This window comes from Sciurus vulgaris (assembly GCF_902686455.1).
Source record: "Sciurus vulgaris genome assembly, chromosome: 13".
In the NCBI taxonomy this organism is placed as follows: Eukaryota; Metazoa; Chordata; class Mammalia; order Rodentia; family Sciuridae; genus Sciurus; species Sciurus vulgaris.
In genome coordinates, this window is record NC_136474.1 from 8,986,917 (window position 1) to 9,008,019 (window position 21,103).

A 21,103-nucleotide genomic window follows, 5' to 3' on the forward strand; every position below is an offset into this window, starting at 1 on the left:
GTCTGGTAATGAAACAAGCTTGGTGTATCCTGTTGCTTTGTCTCATTTTAAATGCATTAAGGGAATGCATTATTTTAGTTGTAACTCTGCAAATATGTCTATCCTAGAGGCCTGTTGCCATTTCTGTCTTCAGTGAAATTTTTATCCCCAAGAAAGGATAACAGATTGAGTTGGTATAGTGTATTCTTGGTTATCAAAAATACTCATGTAGCTTTGGGATTTTGAATTGGTGAATATTCATGATGTGTGGAAAAGCATGATACACATTACAATCTCAATCACAAAATGGGATATTGTGTATGTATATGCATGACTTGGAGGGACACGTCCAACTAAGCTGCTTGTGACTGGATGACTTTGTTCTTTGCTTGTGTTTTTGCTTTTCCTGTAATGCACACATTAACATTTAAAAAATAAATGCTATTTTAAAAACAAAAAACAAAAAACTATACATTGGGAAGAAATCTTTACTACCTGTTCCTCAGATAGGGTGTTAATTTCCAGGATAAGTAATAATTGTAAAAACTTAATGCCAAAAAGAAACCAAATCAGTAAGTGGACAAAGGAATTGAAAAGAAACTCTATACAAGAGAAAATACAAATGAGAAACGAAAAAATTTTCAACATCTCTAGCAATCAGAATAATGCAAATGAATACTGCACTGAGAATTCATATCACTTATAATAGCAATTTTCAAGAATACAAGTAACAATAAAGTTTGTGACCATGTGGGGAAAAAAGTTCACTCATACATTGCTGGTGGGACTGCAAATTGGTGCAACTGCCCTGAAAATAAGAATGGATATCCTAAAAAACTAAGAATGGATCCACCATTTGACTCTGTTATCCCACTATTTGGTATATACCCAAAGGTTTCATATATAATATATATGAATATTATATATATATATATATATATAATATGTGTGTGTGTGTGTATATATAAATATCACAGTGAAGTGCTTCATCAGTTACAACCACAAAGTGAGGTCCTAATTAAAGTAGAATATATCCCATGCTTGTACAATTATATCAAAGTAGATTTTACTACCATAACCAGAAAAACAATAAATTAATGAATAAGTAAATAATGATAAAATAATAAATGGCTTGTATCAATAAATTCAAGAAAGACCAAGAGAATAGATAAAAGCCAATAAGAAAACAAGGAGAAAATTTAATGGAGGAAAACCAGGGATTGAATTGGAGAAAGTTATATTCGGTTCTTCTATAATTATGTCAAAATAAATCTTATTTTTATTTGTATTTGTAATTTTAATGTGCTAATAAAAATTTTTAAAAGTAACCAGAATTCATCTGTAAGTGGGAGCTTATCTTGATAAACATAAAATTCAAGTTGAATGTGGAGCAGCGAAAAAAGACTGGAGGAAATTAGAAAATGGAAAGAATGTGAGAGGTCAGTATTTTATATTTAAAGGAATCTGGGGTTCTACAAAGAAGAACTTAATGAGAAAAGGTCCATGATTTTCACTGAATTTTTCAATAAAATATGGCTGAAAATAGAGGAGAGAGGGCAGTTAAAACCCTTTTCCCAATAAAATTAGAAGACTGTATCAAATTTACTTTAGTAAATTGCCAATATTGCATTTGTTTCAGAAAAAATGATATTTTGCTGTGAAAATAAAGATATGAGTATCACAATTATGCATGCATTGTGGAAGGTTTATTTAAAGGAAGATTTTTTGATACTAAGACTTAAAATCATGGAAAACATTAATAAAAATCAGTGTCAATAATTTGATAGTTTTCTCCCTTTGGATATGTACATCAAATTTTACCATAAAGTAAGATTACTATGCAGTGGATTTAAATAGAGTATGAGATACATTTCCATTAATGTTACAAGAATCATTTTGCAATCACATGCATTTTTTAATTTCCTTTGGCATTCAGATGATATCAGTCATTGATATACGTAAGGGAAGTGTCCTCCATCACCTCTGAAGATTTATGCATTCTCCTTCTTCTTCACTGCTAGGCCCAAGTTTACTCATTTGTAAAAGGCAATACCATTCTTCACAGGATCCCACAGTTGGTTCAGACTGACAAAGACAGATATAGAAATTCAGCTTTAACACTCATGTTTCTGCATTTTTTTTCTTTTATCATCTTCCTTTTGTGCTCAAAGATTAAAACTCAATCATGGGTTACAGTAAATTATGGTGACCTTACATTGAACATCTATATTAATACACTAGAAACTACATTATAGGGTAAGAGAGAACAATTTTGCACATTTATATCAGGAGAGACATCTGTAGAAATTATGTTAGTTCTCACACACTAATCAGCATCAGTATCCAGGCAGGCAATCACAACCTTCTGAAACCCAGAGCTAACCACCTTTATCCCATGGATCCATGTGAGGGAATACACAGTGGAGTGTATTAGGAAACAGGACAGCACTGAAGCACCTACAGCACTGCCTGTGTCTTTGACCTGCTCTACACAAGATGTAAAAGGGGATAGGAGTTGAAGCAAGAAGTAAGAGTACTGCTACTGTATTTCTAATTGCTGCTGGTTATAGAGAAGTCATGCCTATTGCTGATGTGTAAAACATTCTACTAAAACTCTATAATTTAAAAAAAAATCTTACTGAAAACTTTGAAAGAAAAAAATACTTCATCTGCCTGGAACTTTAGATCTTTCTGATGGTATGAAATATATGCTCATGAAATGAAAATTTTTTCTGAAAGAAAGTTTCCTGAAAGCGGAAAAGCAAACTAACCATTTGTTTTCTGGATCACAGCAAGGTGGTTTGGTTTCAGGATGAAGTTGTGCTGCATATTTTGAGAAATATGTTCCATGAGAAAATGGTGTAGCAAGTTGGAAGTCATAGCACTGTCCTTTCATCACTGTGTGAAGAGTGCAGTGCCTTGAAGATGGCTCATTTCCCTCCCCTGGGGATATCCAGGCCCTATAAAGAGTAAAAACTATACATAGACATCAGGCTGCAAATTTTCATGACCATTTTTGCTACAAGATAAAATGGACTTCAGTTTTCCCTTGGGACTTTTGCTGTAAAGAATATTTTCATGCCTGAGTTACCCCCAGGTTCACTTGTACAGTTGGAGACAATTACATAAAGCATATTTTTGTGGGGAGTTGGGAAAGTGGAGAAGATAAAGAAATATTTAAGAATCTGGTTTTTTAGGAATTATTTTGCACATTAATTAGCATTATAGTTGACTCTAGTTTTCATCTGAAACACTTAAAGCTATTCTAATTTTACACAATGCCAAAAATATTCTTTTAACTTTTTGAAATCCTTGTTCTCTGCTGAACTCAACTTATAATTTAAATAATTTACCCTACCTATAAAAATGAATTGTAAAGAGAAAATACATAGAACTTAGCAGCTAATATCATTTATACATTAGGGAGAAGCCCTGTATATATGCTGCATAACTCTTACTATTATCTAGCATGTCCATATGAAAAAGATATCTTATGGTTTTACTAATTATGTAAAAAGAGTGACTCAAGAGCACTGGGACTGGTATGCTTGATTTATGCCTCCCTCTCTGAAGTTTATGTCCACAGGCAATTATCAGAAGGAAGAATGAAGAGGATTGAAAACACAGAAATAGGTGCAAAAATTAATTTACAGACTAGAAATGCTAAGCCCTGGAGATTTTCCTATGGTGTGACTTTTGTTCTCTTATTCTTCAAGAAATTGCATCCTCTTTTACAGTCATTTTGTATTTTAATCCTGGCAATTTTTAGGTATACAGATTCAATTATCTTCTATTTATCTTCTAGTCTTAAACCTGAATGTCACTTCATGAATGCTTACTCTTCCATTCCACATGGTGCAGGCATGTAATACAAATGTTCCAAATATTTACATATTACAGTACGTTTTAGGGTTGAAAAATAAAGCATTTGGAACAGCAGTACACAAAATTTTTTTATCAAGGTAGCTAAGACATTTCCCAGGGTATTCAATAAGAACTTGTAATGAAGTTTGAAACTTCTGTAAGTAGTTACTATCTACCTACTTTTACACATATACTTCATATTAATGTTTTATTAGTAGATTAATGTTTTATTTTAATGACATAACTCAGTCATTTATTCATTTTTTAAAAAATGTGATCAAAGAAAATCATGAAATTTCATCAATATTGCACTATGCTCTATGTATAACTTTCTATATTCTACAACTTAGCTTTAGAATATACTGCAATATTTCATAGAAACATTTGTCTTTAAATTACACAGATCATTATAAACATTCTGTATTATTCAAGATTGACACTGCCAGCAAAGAGATAATAATATGAGATTATGGATATGACATGCTTTACACAATGCCCAGAAGATAGTAAGCATTTTAAATTACTAACACACTGTAATCATTATTTTGTCATCATTTCAAGAGCTCTAATAGTCACTAATTTTAAGTGAAATGTTTCTGTTCAGTACAATGAATAAAATTATCTGTCAAGAATTTTGTTATATAAATATAAGCAAGATTTATCTCATTCATACGTGAACACAGCATTATTTTTTAGGTTTCATTCCCTAGTACTGCCTCATTTCATCCCATGCTCTGTTCCTTTCTACACCTTTTCTCTACTCTATTGATCTCCCTAATAATTTCATGAAGGTCACCACCATTTTTTTCTTTCCTTTCCAACAGCAAAATATGAAAGAACATTTAACCTCTATCTTGAGCCAGGCTTATTTAACTTTGCATGGTGTTCTCCACCTCCACTCATTTACAAACTAAAAAGGAAATTCCATGCTTCTTTATGACTGTGCAGAACCCCATTGTGCACTGTGTCATAAATTTGAGAAGACTGTCCTGTGTGTGTACTATGAAGACACATCAAGAAAGAAAATGTGTTTGTCCTGACTAGTCTATACATATATTAACTTCCATTACATTTCAATAATGGGAAGTAATTTTGGGCCGTGAAAAGTGTTTATTAGGAAGATATGTGCCTGCATGAAATATACTGGTACCTTCTGGTTCTCTTGACTTACTGAGGCCAAGAGACATGAGAAATGTTGCACACAAAGGGAATTATATTCTTAACCCCTTATTTACAGGTGTTGTGGGAGTGTGCATTCAAGTAATAACTATCATTTCCACCTCCAATTTTTAAATGCAAATCCTGTACATCTGGATAGAGGCTGAAATAGGTCTGGGAATTCAACTTTGTCTTATCTGACTCCAAATTTCTTAGGATTTATTTTAAACAATTACTTTATATCACTCCTTGGTTTGAGGCAGTCACACTGGTTAGTGTCCTCAAAGGAAAAAAAAAAGTTTTGAAACAACTAATGACACTTTTCTGTTCACATCCTTTTCATATATTCTACCAAATAGGACAGAACACATCATATTTAGTAAACTCAAAGTTATGACTCAAAATTCAGTATAATTTTACACTACAGTGATCTAAAACATTATCTTCCAGAATACCATTATTTGCAGTGTCAAAAATATTCCATTTCTCAAGTTATGAAAATGAAAAACATCATTACCTTTTCTGTAAATTGAACTTCCATTTCTGAACTGAAGGATGTCTTAGAACAAAATGTGCTTGGTGCAACACACATGGCAAAATTATAAAATGCAAATTTAATGATGGAGGAATGTTTTGTGATTTTTTAGAACTCCAAAAAGATGACTTCAACAATGACATTGGTTCTTGGCAGTTTTTTTAATAGCCTCAGAAAAGAAAGGTGTGCTCCTTAAGCAAGACTGTTCATTACAAATTTGCAAATACATGTAATCCTCACTGTGCATCGGAAAACATGAAAAAGAGGGGTTAAACCAAGAATACAGATCACATAGGCTAGAGTTTCAGTCCACGTGCTACCTTGCAGATTGAGGCTCAGAAACAGGTAAAAATCAACATAGAAAATTATTATTTTTCATTCATTTTCTCCATCACTCAATGAAAATCTAAAAAAAAAAAAAAAAAAAATACAGAAAATATAAGTTGTCTGAAATTCTTCCCTGAAAAAATACAATGCATTCAGCATAGATGAATTCTGCAGCATTTCACAATATTCTAAACCAGGTCTCTTAACAATCTTTCTGATAAAATTAAAGTGCATCTTTATTTTCCAGTATAAAGACAGGAATACTATCACTTGGAGAACCCAACCTTAGCAGTTGAGACTTCCAGATCTGTTCTGGGAAAGTGCACTGTGCTCCCCACTACATTCTCAGGTCAATTCCATTCCAAATGTGTTTCATTGGTACTCATTTCACATATATGGCAAGCTGGTGGTTTTATATTATCCACTGTTCCCACTTTATAATTGATAAATGACTATAAAGTGATCATTCATCAAAAGCCATTTTAATAGGATCCAGAAATTATCAAATATACAGATATGTGTAAAGTATGTATTTGTGCATATACAGATATCCATGATTATTGATTTCACTCTTTTAGAAGTGTCTTGCTTGCAGAAATAAGGTATTCCAATGCTTCTTTAACAAAGAGTAGAGGCCTTCCTTCAGTACAGTGGAGTCACAGTGAGCATAATTGACAAGGTTAAGTCACAAAAGACTGAAAAATATCAAAAGATTATTGGGTGTATTCAGTGGGAAAGCCTGGGAAGCCATGCTTATTTAGCAGAATCAGACTAGGTGGAGCCATGGGACACAGATGCCCGGCTTCTAGGAACTGCCAGGAAGTATGTGGTGCTGCATGGGAGTGGTTCCCTGTCTCCTTCAAGTATATTTCCCCTTAAGAGAGTGGCACCCCTAACTCCACCCTATGCTATCTATCACAGAAGAATCTCCTCCCTGTCCTTGACTCCTTGACCTGTATATTATAAATAAATGTTTGTTGGACGAGTTGTTGTAAGAGGCAAGAGCTGGTATGGTCAGACTTGTCATGACCCTTCTCATTTAAAAAGAGTATTGGCTCTTGCGTATTTATTGAGTAGATAAATTTTCTGGGTAATTGAGTGATGTACAGCCAACATCCTCCTCCGGCAGTTCATCCTTTTCTTATTCACATGGGATGGGCAGAGAGGACACCACATTTGAAACCTGAACTGGGGCTGTTCAAGAGGATTTTAGAAGAAAGAGAAAAGGTAAGGTGTTGACCCCTTTACATGGAAAGTGCATGCATGGGAATAAGTTTAGTAGTAAGAAAGGAAATGGAAATAAATTGTGTGATGTTAAGATTGGAGAATTTGTTTTCTACAGAGATAGAAATAAAAATAGATCTATTCAGCTATATCCAATACTTAGTCAAAGTGAAAATTCAGTGGAAAGAATGCAACTCCTACAGTCCTGGAAATGTAAATGGAGATCTGGTCCCTTTAAATAATGCAGTTTCAATCAGGCAGGTCTGCCTGCATCTCTCTGTGTGTGACTGAGACCTAACTTGGCTTAGGTAGGTGTAAAAGTTTAGAATCCTGAGAATCAAAGATCCTAATTATAAATTCAGGGAAAATTTTCTAACTTAAGAAGGAGAAATTACTCTGTGAGTTTCCTAGTTTAAATATGTGTGTTTCTGCCATGGCTTCCAGCCCTCCATAAACAGCATGGTTTCTGCTCTCTGCAGGAAGAATGGAAGCCTACAGAAAATGGCTGCTCCCTACTCAGGCAGAGTCCCTCAGGGACAAGTCCCTTGAAGAGAGGAAAAATAGCATGGGCATTGGAAGCTCAATGAGAGGCTATAGAAATTTAGTTTGGATTGTAATTGAAAGTTAGTTTTATTTGGATGGAGATGTTGATTTATGGGCTTTGGGAGAATTTAATCACTGGTCTTAGAAAGGCTATTAATAACTTAAATCTAAAATTCAGAAATATTCATCCTCCAAAACGTCTTTGTGTTCTGGGGAATCGTTAGTTGATAAAAAAGAAAAAAGTTTCAGAAACTAGCCCCATGCATGTTTCTGTAAACACCTGATAGTGGGAGCGAAGTTTCTATTCAGAGGACTGGAAGGCATTCAGATGTAGAGGAAGATGAGTTAGCATTCGACATCTGTAATTTACATTTGAAAAGTCCTGCTCCAGCATGTCATCTTGCTCTTAGGGAAGATAAATCGAATGGAGTTCAGACTACCTTGGACATGCTTACCAGGACAATTTGCTGATTTGGGACAATAATGTGTAAGGTATAAAGCTCTTCTTTCCCGCTACAGGAATTTTCTACCTCCCAACCACTTGTCAATCTGCGCTCCGCCTGCCTCTTCCATTACAGGAATTTCCGGCTTATGCTGCCATCATCTTCCTGCCTCCCACGTTATGTCCTAACATGTTATTCGTCCATCAGTCAGTCTGCAAGAATTCTCCACCGCAATTGGTTCCTCCCAGCCCTCGAAATTCCAATATCTGGGAGAAGCTGTATGCCATCTTTTCTTCTTTATTCTTTTTTGCACCCCGAGCAGACCTTATCCATCCCCATAAATAAAGTCTTTTGTGTGAGATCTCGTATCTGTGGAGTGTTTTTTCTGGGAGCTACTGGTGAGCCACAACTGAGCCAGCAACCCCTAACATCTGGTTCCAAAACCCGGGATGGGTTTTTCCTCTGACTAAGCAAGTGGATTCCCATCTGGTAGCCCCAGTGCAGATAGAGACTCATCTTCCATTTACCTGGATGCCCAGTTTTCTGCATGCAACACTGGACTCCAAAATTGGTGAGTTCCCCTTAGGCAGGCCCCCTGACCACTTAAACACATCTTGGTTGATCTGAGAAGCAGTCATTAAATCTGGTGTCCTCAAGACTGCCGAGGTGTGGGGGTACCTCCTTGGTCCCTATAGTTGGTCTTAGTTGCTGGGTGGATTCCTGATTTTATGGTGCTGAGATTCTTTCTCAGGGTTTGAGGCTCTTTTATATTTTTTCATCTCGCTCGAAATCCTGGCCAGGTCCTCAAACTCTCTCAGCTAATGCCTGGTTAGACACTGGTATTGGTGACAACCAAACCTCTGTACTAACCTTCTTGCCTGGCACGTGGTTTTTGGGATGCCGTTAATCACTAGCTAGGTGGGCCTCAGTCTTCACCATGGGATCCAGGACTTCCAGCCCAGCAAACTTGCCCCTGATAAACCATCTCAAACACCTTCACCTGTTCCCTGAATTAGAGCTAACTGTCCTTTAGATACTTAGTCAGAATGGTCTATTTATGACACCCTAAATTCTAGCTTTATACTAGGTATAATTATATGCATAATTATACTAGTTATAATTAAGTACATATGTGGGCAACCTAGTGAATGGAAAAAGACTTTTCCCTTTCGTGTTTTTCTTTTCTTTCAGGCTAAACCTAATTTCTGCTTTCCTCAAAAACCTGAACACGATCTCTTGGTTTATTCCTTATTTTCAAGTTTTTCTTTCTCACTTCTCAGGTCTCCCTGAAGGCTCAAGCCCTCCAAACCTATTAGCCCCTTTCAGATTCAGATCTCAGTTAAGGGTTACATTGAAATGTAAATGAAGAAAGGCGCAGTAGGATACCAGTTTCAAACCCAAGGGAAAAAAAAAGTGTCCATTTTAAATTTCTCCTGGGCTACAACTCAGAATACTTTTCTCCCTTTCAACTTTTCTCTCCTTCTCATTTTCTCATGCTTTAATTAATAACCATTGTCCTTTTTCTTCTAGGAAATGCTGTATTTTTGAGCTCATAATTTTGATCCTACATACCTAGGTTAAAGATTTTTGATCTGTTCTTTTTATCCAATTCTAGAGTTATTTTTGAACATCCGTTACACTGCAATGGAGATAAATATTACAAGGCCTTTGCTTTTGTGTTAAATATAAGCATGCAATTATGCAGATGAAATTCATCAATTGACCCCAACTCACCCCATTGGGGCTGAAGTGGTACCGGATAAGGAGCCCCTATGGAACCATAATACCGAGGCTGGGTGTCTACAGCGGGATAGGTTTCAAACCTTCATCCTTGCAGGTCTACAAAAGGCTACTATTAAACCCATTAACTATGATAAACTTCAGGAAGTAATACAGGACAGAGATGAAAACCCCTCAGCATTTCTAAGCCGCCTTACAGAGGCCATGGTCAAGTACACTAACCAGGACCCCGAAACCCCAGAGGGATGGCAGCTACATATAGCTTATTACTTTTCCCAAAGTTACCCTGACATAAAGGTCAAATTCAGGCAGTTGGATAGGGGGCCCCTTACCCCACAGCCACAGGTTCTAGCAGTGGCATTCAAGGTTTATAACGGAAGGGAAGAAAAAAAACCAAAAATTAAAATACCAAATGTTGGCCAAAGCCTTTCAGCCAGCTAGACCTGCCCAACTGTCTACCGCTAGAGGCGCCCAAGCTCCCAGAAGACCTCCAAGCTCATGACTCAAGTGCAGGCAAGAGAGCCACTGGGCAGGAGCCTGCCCCAACCCCCGGCAGCCCCCAAGTCCTTGTCCAAGATGCCACCAACTGGGACTTGGCCAGTAGATTGCCCTGGTGCTCAGAGAAGTGTCAGGTCATCCTTGGCCCCTCCCTCGGGCAACTTTCTGGGATTGACAATGGATGAATGAAGGGGCCTGGGACTTCTGCACCTGATGACCATCATTACTCAGGAGCCCCGGGTGACCTTTACGGTGGCAGGCAGGCAGATCCCTTTCCTTATAGACACTGGAGCCATCTTCTCAGTGCTGCGGGAATTTTGGGGACCCACTTCCGCTACCAAATCCTCTATTGTTTGGGTAGAGGGAAAACCATATAACCCCCTACAAACCCCTCCAATAAGCTGCCTTACAGGACAAATTGGCTTCAGGAAAGGGACATCCTAACCAAATTGGGTGCCTCTATTTCCTTCTCACCCACCATGCACCTTAGCCAAGACTCCTCTGCTATTATCATCCAGGATTTAAGGCAGAAAGGCTTCCTGCGCCCTGCCAACTCACTTTATAACACTCCATTAATAATTTAACATTATTAAATCTTCTAAACTGCTTTCTATAAATAAGCTCAGAGATATACATATTTTGCACATACACAATTATATTGTTTATTTTAAAGCTGATAACATTGTATTGCATTGCACACAATTAGTATGCTTTTACAACAATACTTTTAATTCCAGGCTTTTTTTTTCATGCATTTCCTTTATCCAAAATTCTATGTTGGACATTTGGACTATCTTTACTACTTTAAAACAAGGTTATTAAACATATTCATACAACGATATCCTTATACATAAAGGTTATCTTTCCATAGAACCCTTAAAATATAATTGCTGGATCAATGATATAATTTTTTAAGACTTTTAAATGTTGTATTAAAATTCTGTCCTGATGTTAATTTAGAAAAATAAGGCCATTACCTATAAAAACAATAGGTCATGAGACTAATTTTCAATATCTCTACTGACTGCATTTTATAGACTTTTAACTCAGTCTACTATTACAGACAAACTGGGCCTTCCTTTTTTGTAATGTCCTTTTCAACTTAACAGCATTGACTTTAACAATATGTAACTTTTATTAATCTTTCTGGTCAAATAGAAATATTTATTAAGTCACTACTTGTGTTTTCTTTTTTTTTGGGGTGGGGGATGCTGCAGATTGAACCCCAGGGCCTTGTTCATGTGAGGCAGGCACTCTACCAACTGAACTATATTCCCAGCTCATCACTTCTTATAGTTTAATTATGTGTGCAATGCTAGGCCTAGAGTTGTACAGGTTTGCATATAGTGGCTCACAATTACTTTTTGGAACATTTTATGGAAGAAGTCAGAAGCCAGGAATTTGTATTACTGTAAGCCAGTGAAATACAAAGCTCTTGGCCAACGATGTCATGAACAGTCCAGATGAGGACACAATATTGAATTATTTTCTACTTGTGTCCCTCAGGATTTGGTACGGAGACAGATCTCAATAAACTTTGGGCTTATATTAGGTTACCACTGTCCTCTTAACTCAAACCATGGTTCCAGAAAATTTTGCTCCTGGGTACAAGGGATATCTTGTTACTTTTTCCTGCATTGGGCCTGAATTATTGTGGAATGTGCTCTTTGATTATAGGTTAGAAATGTACAAGAGCAGAAGTTTCATCAAGAAGCTTTATTCACTATGCAATCACTGTGTTTGAAATGAGAACATTGTGGTTTGAAATTGGAGGAGGTAGCACAATCTAAGAGCACTTTCAAGAACCAGAAGAAATGTTTTCATTTCAAAGCATTTGTACCATTGGTTTCTGGTATCTGCTGTTAGATTGAATTTTCTGGAAATGTTTTACCAGTGGATTTCACTTTCAAAAGTGATCCTCTTTAAGTTTCACTCTGCTTCAAGATTTTGGTTCTAATAGAAGCAGAAGAACTCTTATGAGTCTCATTTGTATATTTTGCCAGAAATCTTTTTTGAATGAGCTAGCTGAGAACACCATAGGTGTGCTTACCAGAGTAGTTTCAGGAAGCAGCTTCAACCTGTATGCTCTCACTCTGTTCTCATTCAGAACACTGTCAATTGAATTTGGATGAATAAGCACAAAGCAAATGTGCTTTTAAACACAAGGTTTCCTGCTTTCAATTCAAAGAGCTTGTAACATTGAAACAGCAGTTAATTTGAAGGGGAATGACACTTGAAATGAGTTTTTTGAAAAAGTGTCACAAATGGATTTCAATGAATCCCTGAGAAATTGATGTTCTCTGCAGTCCCACCACATTCCCTGAAAATGGTGCTCCCAGGTGCAAGGAACCACTTGCTACCTCTGTTCTTACATTGGGTTTGAAACATGCTTTGTGCTGTTTGAAAACAGCACAGTGTTTCCAAACAGGAGAAGTTTCAGGAAGGAGCTTCAACCTGTGAGCCCTCACTCTGATCTGGATGAGAACACTGCTCTGGTTTGAATTTGGATGAGGTAGCACTAAGGGAGAGCACTTTCAAGCATCAAAAGCAATGGATTAATAGCAATGGATCATAGCATTTGTTCCATTGCCACTGGTATTTGCTGTTAAATTGTGTTTTTTAAAAATGTTTCACCAGTGGATTTCAATGAGACTTTGAGAAATTATTCCTTCGCAAAGGTGCACTCTGCTCTAAGAAATTGATCCTAATAGAAGCAAGAGCTCTCTTGTGAGCCCAGTGTGTATTTTGGACTTGAAGTGATTTTTGAATCTACTGGCCAAAAACACTTCATAAGTGCTTAACAGGAGCAGTTTCAGCAAGCAGCTCCGACCTGTATGGTCCCACTCTGTTGTCAGTGAGAACAGTGTGGTTTGAATTTGGATGAATAACACAAAGGAAAAGCATGCAAAAACACAATGTATAACAATTTCAAGTTGTTTGTAACATTGAAGAAGGCACTTAATTTGAAACAGCAACTGCATATGAAGTGACAGTTCAGAAAAGTTTCACAAGTGGATTTTAATAAAGTGGGCAATTGATGTTCTGTGTAGTGCCATCATGGTCTCAGAAGACAATGCTCCTGGGTACAAGGGATATCTTGTTACCTTTGTTCCTACATTTCTCCTGAAATATCCTAGAATGCATTGTTTCACTACAGATTAGAAGTGTCTAAGAAGAGAAGTTTCAGTAAGAAGCTTCATTCTGTGTGTACTTACTTTGTTTGCATTGAGAAAATAGTGGTATAAATGTGAATGTGGTAGGTCAAAGCAAGAGCACTTTCAAACACCAGAAAAAATGGTTTTATTTCAAAGCATTTGTAGCATTGGTAGAATATACATGCTGTTAAACTGAGTTTTCTGAAAGTGTTTCACCAATAGATTTCTTTGAGACTTGAGAAACTGATCCTCTTCAAAGTTTTACTCTGCTCCAAGAAGTTGGTTGTAATAGAAGCAAAACAACTCTTATTAGCCCCACTTGAATATTTCACCTACACTATATTTTGACTGCTGGAACACCATAGGTGTGCTTAAGAGTGTAGTTTCAGCAAGCAGCTGCAACCTGTATGCCCTCACTCTGGTTGGAATGGGAACATTGTGCTTTGAATTTGGATAAATTTTCACAAAACAAACATGCTTTCAAGCAGCAGAAGCAATAGTTTCATTTCAAAGCATTTTTTATATTGGCAACTGGTTATTCTGTTAAATTGTGTTTTCTGAAAAAGTTTCACCAATGGATTTCAAGTAGACATTGAGAAATTGTTCCTGAAATGATTTTTGAAATGTGCTGACCAAAAACTCTTATTAAGTGCTTAACAGGAGCGTTTCAGCAAGCATCTCCAACCTGTATGCTCCCACTCTGTTGTCAGTGAGAACAGTCTGATTTGAATTTGGATGAATTAGCACAAAGCAAAAGTGCTGAAAAACATGAAGTATAACAATTTCAAATTGTTTGAATAATGATAATGTACATTTTTAAGTTGGGGCTACATGAATATAACATAAAACTGAATATGTAAGAATGTATATGCAAATATGGCATCAATAATTTGACATTTAAGTCAAAATACCTGTAAACACTCACATTAGCATACACACTTCTATGTAAAATTAAGTTTACTTATAGTGCTAACATTACAGTGAGTGTCAACTTTTCAAGATATGTTAAGTGGCACACATCTGTAATCCCAGCAGCTTGAGAGGTAGAGGCAGGATCATCAAGAAATTAAAGCCAGATTGAGCAACAATGATGCACTAAGCAACTCAGTGAGACTCTGTCTCTAAATAAAATGTAAAATAACTCTGAGGATATGGCTCGGTGGTTGAGTGCCCCTGAGTTTGATCCACAGTGTGAAAAAAGCAAACAAACAAAAATGGTTAGTGTTAAAATTTTTGTTGTACAGGGAATAAATATGTACATAGAGTAAAATAAATATTCATAAAAATGTACAGGTGAAAATATATATAAAACAATATATAAACTTACATGTTCTGAACATTGAAGTGTATACTGAGAGTCATATATATATATATATATATATATGACTATATAGATATATATATATATACTTTTTTTCAACTGTAGTATGCCTGGTTATGGAGAAAAACTGAAAGCATTACCCCTTAAAACTGGAAGAAGGAAGGGATATTCCCTTTCAAAACTTCTATTCAACACTGTTCTTGAAACTCCAGCCAGAAAAATTATACAGAGAATATAAATTAAAGGGATATGAAGAGAAAAAGAAGAACTCAAACTATCACCATTCACCAATGACATGATTCTATATTTAGAGCCCAAAAATTCCACCAGAAAACTTCTAGATATCCTATATCAATTCAGTAAAGTAGCAGGATATAATATCAACACTCATATAATATCAAATCTAATGAATTTTATTCATAAGTGATGAATCCTCTGACAGAGAAATTAGGAAAGCTGCCCAATTTACAATAGATTCAAAAAAATCAAATACTTGGGAATCAATCTAACAAAAAAGGCGAATGACCTCTACAATGAGAACTACAGAACACTAAAGAAAGAAGTTAAAGAAAATCTTAGAAGGTGGAAAGATCTCCCATGTTCTTGGATAGGCAGAATTAATATTGTCAAAATGGCCATACTACCAAAAGTGCTATACAAATTCAATGCCATTCCAATTAAAATCCCAGTAATGTACCTCAGAGAAATAGAGAAAGCATCATGAATTTATTTGGAAGAAAAAGAGACCCAGAATAGCTACAGCAATCCTTAACAGGAAGTACAAAGCAGGTGGTATCAAAATACCAAACCTTCAACTATAGTACAGAGCAATAGTAACAAAAATGGCATTGGTGAAAAAATAGATAGGTAGACCAATGGTTCAAAATAGAGGACACAGAGACAAACCCACATAAATACAGTTATCTCATACTAGATAAAAGTGCCAAAAACATACAGTGGAGAAAAAAAAAGCCTCTTCAACAAATCCTGCTGGGAAAACTGGAAATCCATATGCAGCAAAATAAGACTAAATCCATCTCTCTCTCATCCTGCACAAAACTCAATTCAAAATGAATCAAACACCTAGGAATTAGACCAGAGACCCTACACCTACTAGAAGAAAAAGTAGGTCCAAATCTTCATCATGTCAGTTTAGGACTAGACTTCCTTAACACGACTCCCAAAGCATAAGAAATAAAAGCAGGAATTAATAATTGGGATAGATTCAAACTAAATTTTTTTTTTCTCAGCAAAGGAAACAGTCAACAATTTCAAGAAAGCCTACAGAGTGGGAGAAAATGTTTTCCACACACACTTTAGATAGAGTACTAATCTCCAGAATAAAACTTACAAAAATATATAGATTCTGGAACAGGGAAGGGTATATTGTGAGTCATATTAACATAGTTTTACTTTCTTTGTGGATTCATGGATGTATCATATTAATAAATATATACATATATATGCAAATGTACCATGAAAACTTGAGTATATGTTAAAATTCAGATAAATGAACATATGACTATATATGCCATTTGTAAAATTAGGTTTTGCTATAGGGATAATGTTCAGTGTAGCATTAAATTTTAAGTTGGGTTAAAAATTAGGTTTAGAGAATGAATATGCATATCAGAAAATAGGAATAGTCATGAGAAAGTTTGAGTAAAAATAGAAACAATACCCATATAAACATATGTTATGAAAAAGGAAAGAGAATAAGATGAGCCATGCATTCACACATTTTTTATTATGGGATGCATGAACATATCATATGAATATAGAATAACACATTTGCAAATATACTATTGATATTTGAATATATATCAAAATACATATGTAAAATTAGTTTTAATTATAGGAATAAAAAGATTAATATTAATTGTTGAGTTGGTGTAGGATTAGAGTTAGGGAATGATTAGTATATGAGGAAACATGAACAGTCATAAGAATCATACACACCGTTTTCAGTTGAGGCTACATGGATATAATTGAAGGCATAACATCATATATGCAAAAAAAAATTAATACACACATGAACCAAAATAATGTTTTTTTTGCGGTGCTGGGGATTGGTGTAGGGCCTTATGCTTGCAAGACAAACACTCTACCAACTGAAATCAAGCACTCTACCAACTGAAATATCTCCCCAGCCCAGTATTACATTTTTTATTGTTTTCATCATATGGTTAGGGATTGAATATATATACATATATAATACATTATGAATATTCATAAACATTCCCATTTGAAAATAAGTATAAAAATGTATATATGTTTTGAAATAAGGATCGTTTAATTTGAGAAATAAATAGATATGTTTTTAGCTTTGGGAATGCATGTATAAATATATATGTGAATATATAATTATATATATGCAAATATATCTTTGGTAATTGAAGGTATAAATCAAAACACTCATAACTATTCTTATTTCAATATATGCATTTATGTAAGTTGAAGATTAGGTATAGGACCAAATTTCAAGTTAGAATTAGATTTGGAGTTGTGTTAGGGTTAGGGTTAGGGAGTGAATATGTATATCAGGAAACATGACTTTTCATCAGAAAATATGACCACTGAAAATGTATTTCCAGTGGAAGATGATTAATACAAGTCAAATCAGAATACTGCCACTTTGATAGTATTGTGTCAGGTATCAATATGTGCTAACAATATAAATTATATAATTATTTAGGTACAGACTGGAGAGAAAATAAGTTAACTCATTACTGTAATTAATAGCAGAAAACATGTTCATTAATTATTGTATGTACAACTCAGAAGTTTATAGGTTCTTTAGGAGAGCTTTGGTAAAAATATATCCTTACTTCTCTGAGAAGCTTCAAGTAAAAAACAAAATTCTTGTTCTGGTATAATATAAAGAAATCTTAAGTTATTAGAAGTTATTTTAATTTTAACTGTATTATAAAATTTATGTCTGCCTTTAAAATCTTTCATGCTTTTTTTTCATTACTTCCTATTCTTTTTATAGTTACCTGATTAGGTAGAAAATCTATCTAGTGTACTCAAGTATATAAAAGCATTACTTCTAGTATGGTCTCTTTCATACATAAGGTTTTGTGCTGGCACCAATTTTCTGACATCAGGAGACATAGCATTTTTGGAGTTATTTTGTAATTTATGGTGTTCTGTGAAGAATGAGTACTGAAGTGACTATGTTTTATTGAATGTTTGAGAAGCATGTGTGATGACACTGAGGTTCCAATGTGTCTGACAGTGTAATTAGTGTAACATCTGGTAAAATTGCCTTTCTCCCCTTTGTAATGGAGAGGCAGTGTTCTGATTGGAGAACAGCAAATTTAAGTAAAGGTTGTTTCATAGGATTATGAGACACATAGGCACTTGATATTTAATGATAGATTATGTTGACTTTTGACATGTACTTCAACATTTTGTCGGCCCACAGATATGCGTAGTTCTCAAGTTGTATACAAGAACAGAGTTCATTGATTCTTCCTTCAGAGGGCAGAAATGAGACAAATGGACAGAAGTTGTAGGGAGGAGAATTCTAGATTGATTAGTGTCAAGAAAGATTAATCAGAATGTTCCAACAGCCTAAAACAGTCTAACTAGCTCTTTGACATTGGGGTGAGTTTAGTAGTGCTATGTGACTACCCATCCTACCTGCCTCAGTGCTTGGACTAATTGAATTGGAGGTCTGATTTTTTTGATAAACGGACTTTGTGGTCTGATTTTTGGATCAGTGTTTCAAGGCAGATGGGGGTTGGGTGTAAAGAAGAAAATGCAGCCCCTTCAAATAAAAGTGAATGTTTCAGGGCTGGGGCAGTGGCTCAGTGGTAAAAGAGCTTGCCTGTGTTCAATTATCAGCACCACATAAATAAAGTATTATGCCCATCTACATCTTTTTTTTTTTGGCAATGCTGGGGATTGAACCCAGGGCCTCGTGCTTGAGAGGAAAGCACTCTACCAACTGAGCTATCTCCCCAGTCCCCCATCTACATCTAAAACAATACATAAAAAAATTAAAAAGCTTTGAAAAGAAGTGAGTGTTTCTTCTTTCAAAGGTCTTTATATTGTGATAGGCAGTAACGATATTTGATACTGATACTCATTATGATTCCACTTCTGTTCTCATAAAGTACACCTATTGAAGCTATTGATCTTGTGAATAGAGGTATTTCCCCCTTGATTTATAGAAATAATAATTAAAAATGGTTATTTTGTGACCAACTGGAAAGAAAAATCTTATAGTACATGGGGGTAGGACAAGGCCCTTCTGCTGGAGGCTATTGCACATGGGTAAGTTTTGCCTTCCTCTCTAACCTTCAGCTTGTCCCGTCTTCCCTCATGTAGGGTCCCTGTAAATTCTAGTGGACACCACTCACCAGGCTTTAGTGCACAATAAGCCTCTGTAGAGGTGGTCACTGCCCACATGGCTCCATCCTTCCACATGTCACATTCTTCACTAACCCAAGGCCTCAGATCTGTTACCACAAATGCTAGCATGCTGGCTTCTCAATAAATAGTGGTCTTAACTGTCATGGTTACAGCAGAAAGCAGTGTTGTCATGCTTTTGCACACACTGTGCATCTCCACACTGTACGCTGCCAACACATCACCTCCACAAGACAGGTTCCATCATCACCTATTTCCTCTTATTGATAAAAACACAGAAAGAAAAGAAAATGAGCTTGTACAACTTTCAAGTGGTGGGGCTCAGGATAGAACTTAGGAACCCCTGAATACACAGCCTAAGCACCATGGCTACTATCATTCAAAACACAAGGTCCCCAAAGAAGAAAATGATTGGAGATGACAGAGTGAAATGCAGATGATGAGGAAGAATGCAGATGGAGAGTCTCAGACCAGAAATGACAGACCCATGAGAAAAATCATTGAGGACCCCATTACAGCACTGGACAGGCAAAGACAACTTAGAAGAATGCAGCCTCAAGAGAGCTGCATGCTCAGAGGATGACTGGTTTGCTGGACGGGCAGAAATGTAGTCAAAGGAGAAAGGTTCCAGGAAGAAAGGTGATCTGGCTTGCCATATCATGTTTATCCAGAACACCAAATTTTCTGCCCTTTATGGTGTCTATGACTGTAATCTCACATGAAGGCTGAACTCTACTCTCCTCATTCCCCCTTAAATCAACAAAACTGAATGCACAAGGAGGTATGTAGCTGATATCTGCTGAAGGTATGAGTTAGTTTCAAGCAGCTCATTTTCACCATGGAAGACTTTTGTGGCCACCTTAATCTGATGTTGCTAAATGCATAATTGAAACCTACAGTATTTAAGTCTCATGTCATTTTATTTGGGTGTGGTGAAATTTTGGTTTGCTTCTCTCTCTCAGACTCAGTTGTGCACATACATACACACACACACACACATAACTTACTATTGAATGTTCAATATATCTTTGGGTTTCCATGAAGTAGCTCCTTCAAGTCCTGTTCTATCTTGAATGCTGTGATTTTTTTCTTTTTTCAAGTTGTCAGAGTCAACAATCTCATTATTTGTAAAGAGAGTAATATACTTTACAGTCCTCTGTTGCCAATACAGACCTGAGAAAATAAAGCACAATATCTTTGAAGACACTCTAAGCTCCATTGTTGACCATCAAGCACCAAACTTCCATCAAACTACAGGCCAGACAAGAAAAGTCCTTGATTTCTCAGTGGCCATGTCTGCATGAACAGAAAAATCCTCAATCCACAAAGATTTCCTAAAAGACATGTGGTCATGGCAAAGGTAGGGGGTGGAAAAGTTTCCCAGTGGTACTCTTGGCTCAGGCTCTGCTAACGGAAAAGAGATTCTTCCAGAAAGAGTCATTTCAGAAGATTACATGTATGTATATGTATGATGTATACACATCTCAAAATCACATATATACTGTAAATTATTCACAGTTTGTATTTATATAACTTATTTAAAATAAATTTAGAAAACATGTGTAATCTCAGTAGCTCAGCATAGAAGGCTGAGGCAGGAAGATTGCAATTTTTTTTTCTATTAATTGCAATTTCAAAGTCAGACTTAACCCAAGAACTTTGTATCCATGACAAATGGCTGTTTATCCATACCCTAGAGCCAGCTTGTGCCAATAAATGTTAGTTGTCAATACTGTTAATGCTATTACTATTAGGAAGCTTCTGTTGCACCTCTCTGTGTCCAAAAGTTGAGACAGATCCCCAGAAGGAGTTCAGAACAGGATCAGTAGTTTTAAAAGAATGGTAAGGATAACACCCAGTATTTTTCCTTTAAAATATTAATAAGAAAAAAAGTGAGTGATAGAAACTTAGTAAGGCCCTGAGCAAATTAGGAAGATAA

General features: G+C 35.8%; 1 long non-coding RNA gene across 1 annotated transcript; it reads right to left on the reverse strand.

Moving 5' to 3' along the window:
* Window positions 1–1,670: 1,670 nt before the first annotated feature.
* LOC306642797 lies at window positions 1,671–20,337 on the reverse strand. The gene is made up of 3 exons (XR_013758691.1): window positions 20,172–20,337; window positions 2,751–2,939; window positions 1,671–2,064 (listed from the first exon to the last, which is right to left on the reverse strand). It is a non-coding gene; the product is annotated as an uncharacterized lncRNA (long non-coding RNA).
* Between the last annotated feature and the right edge of the window lie 766 nt (window positions 20,338–21,103).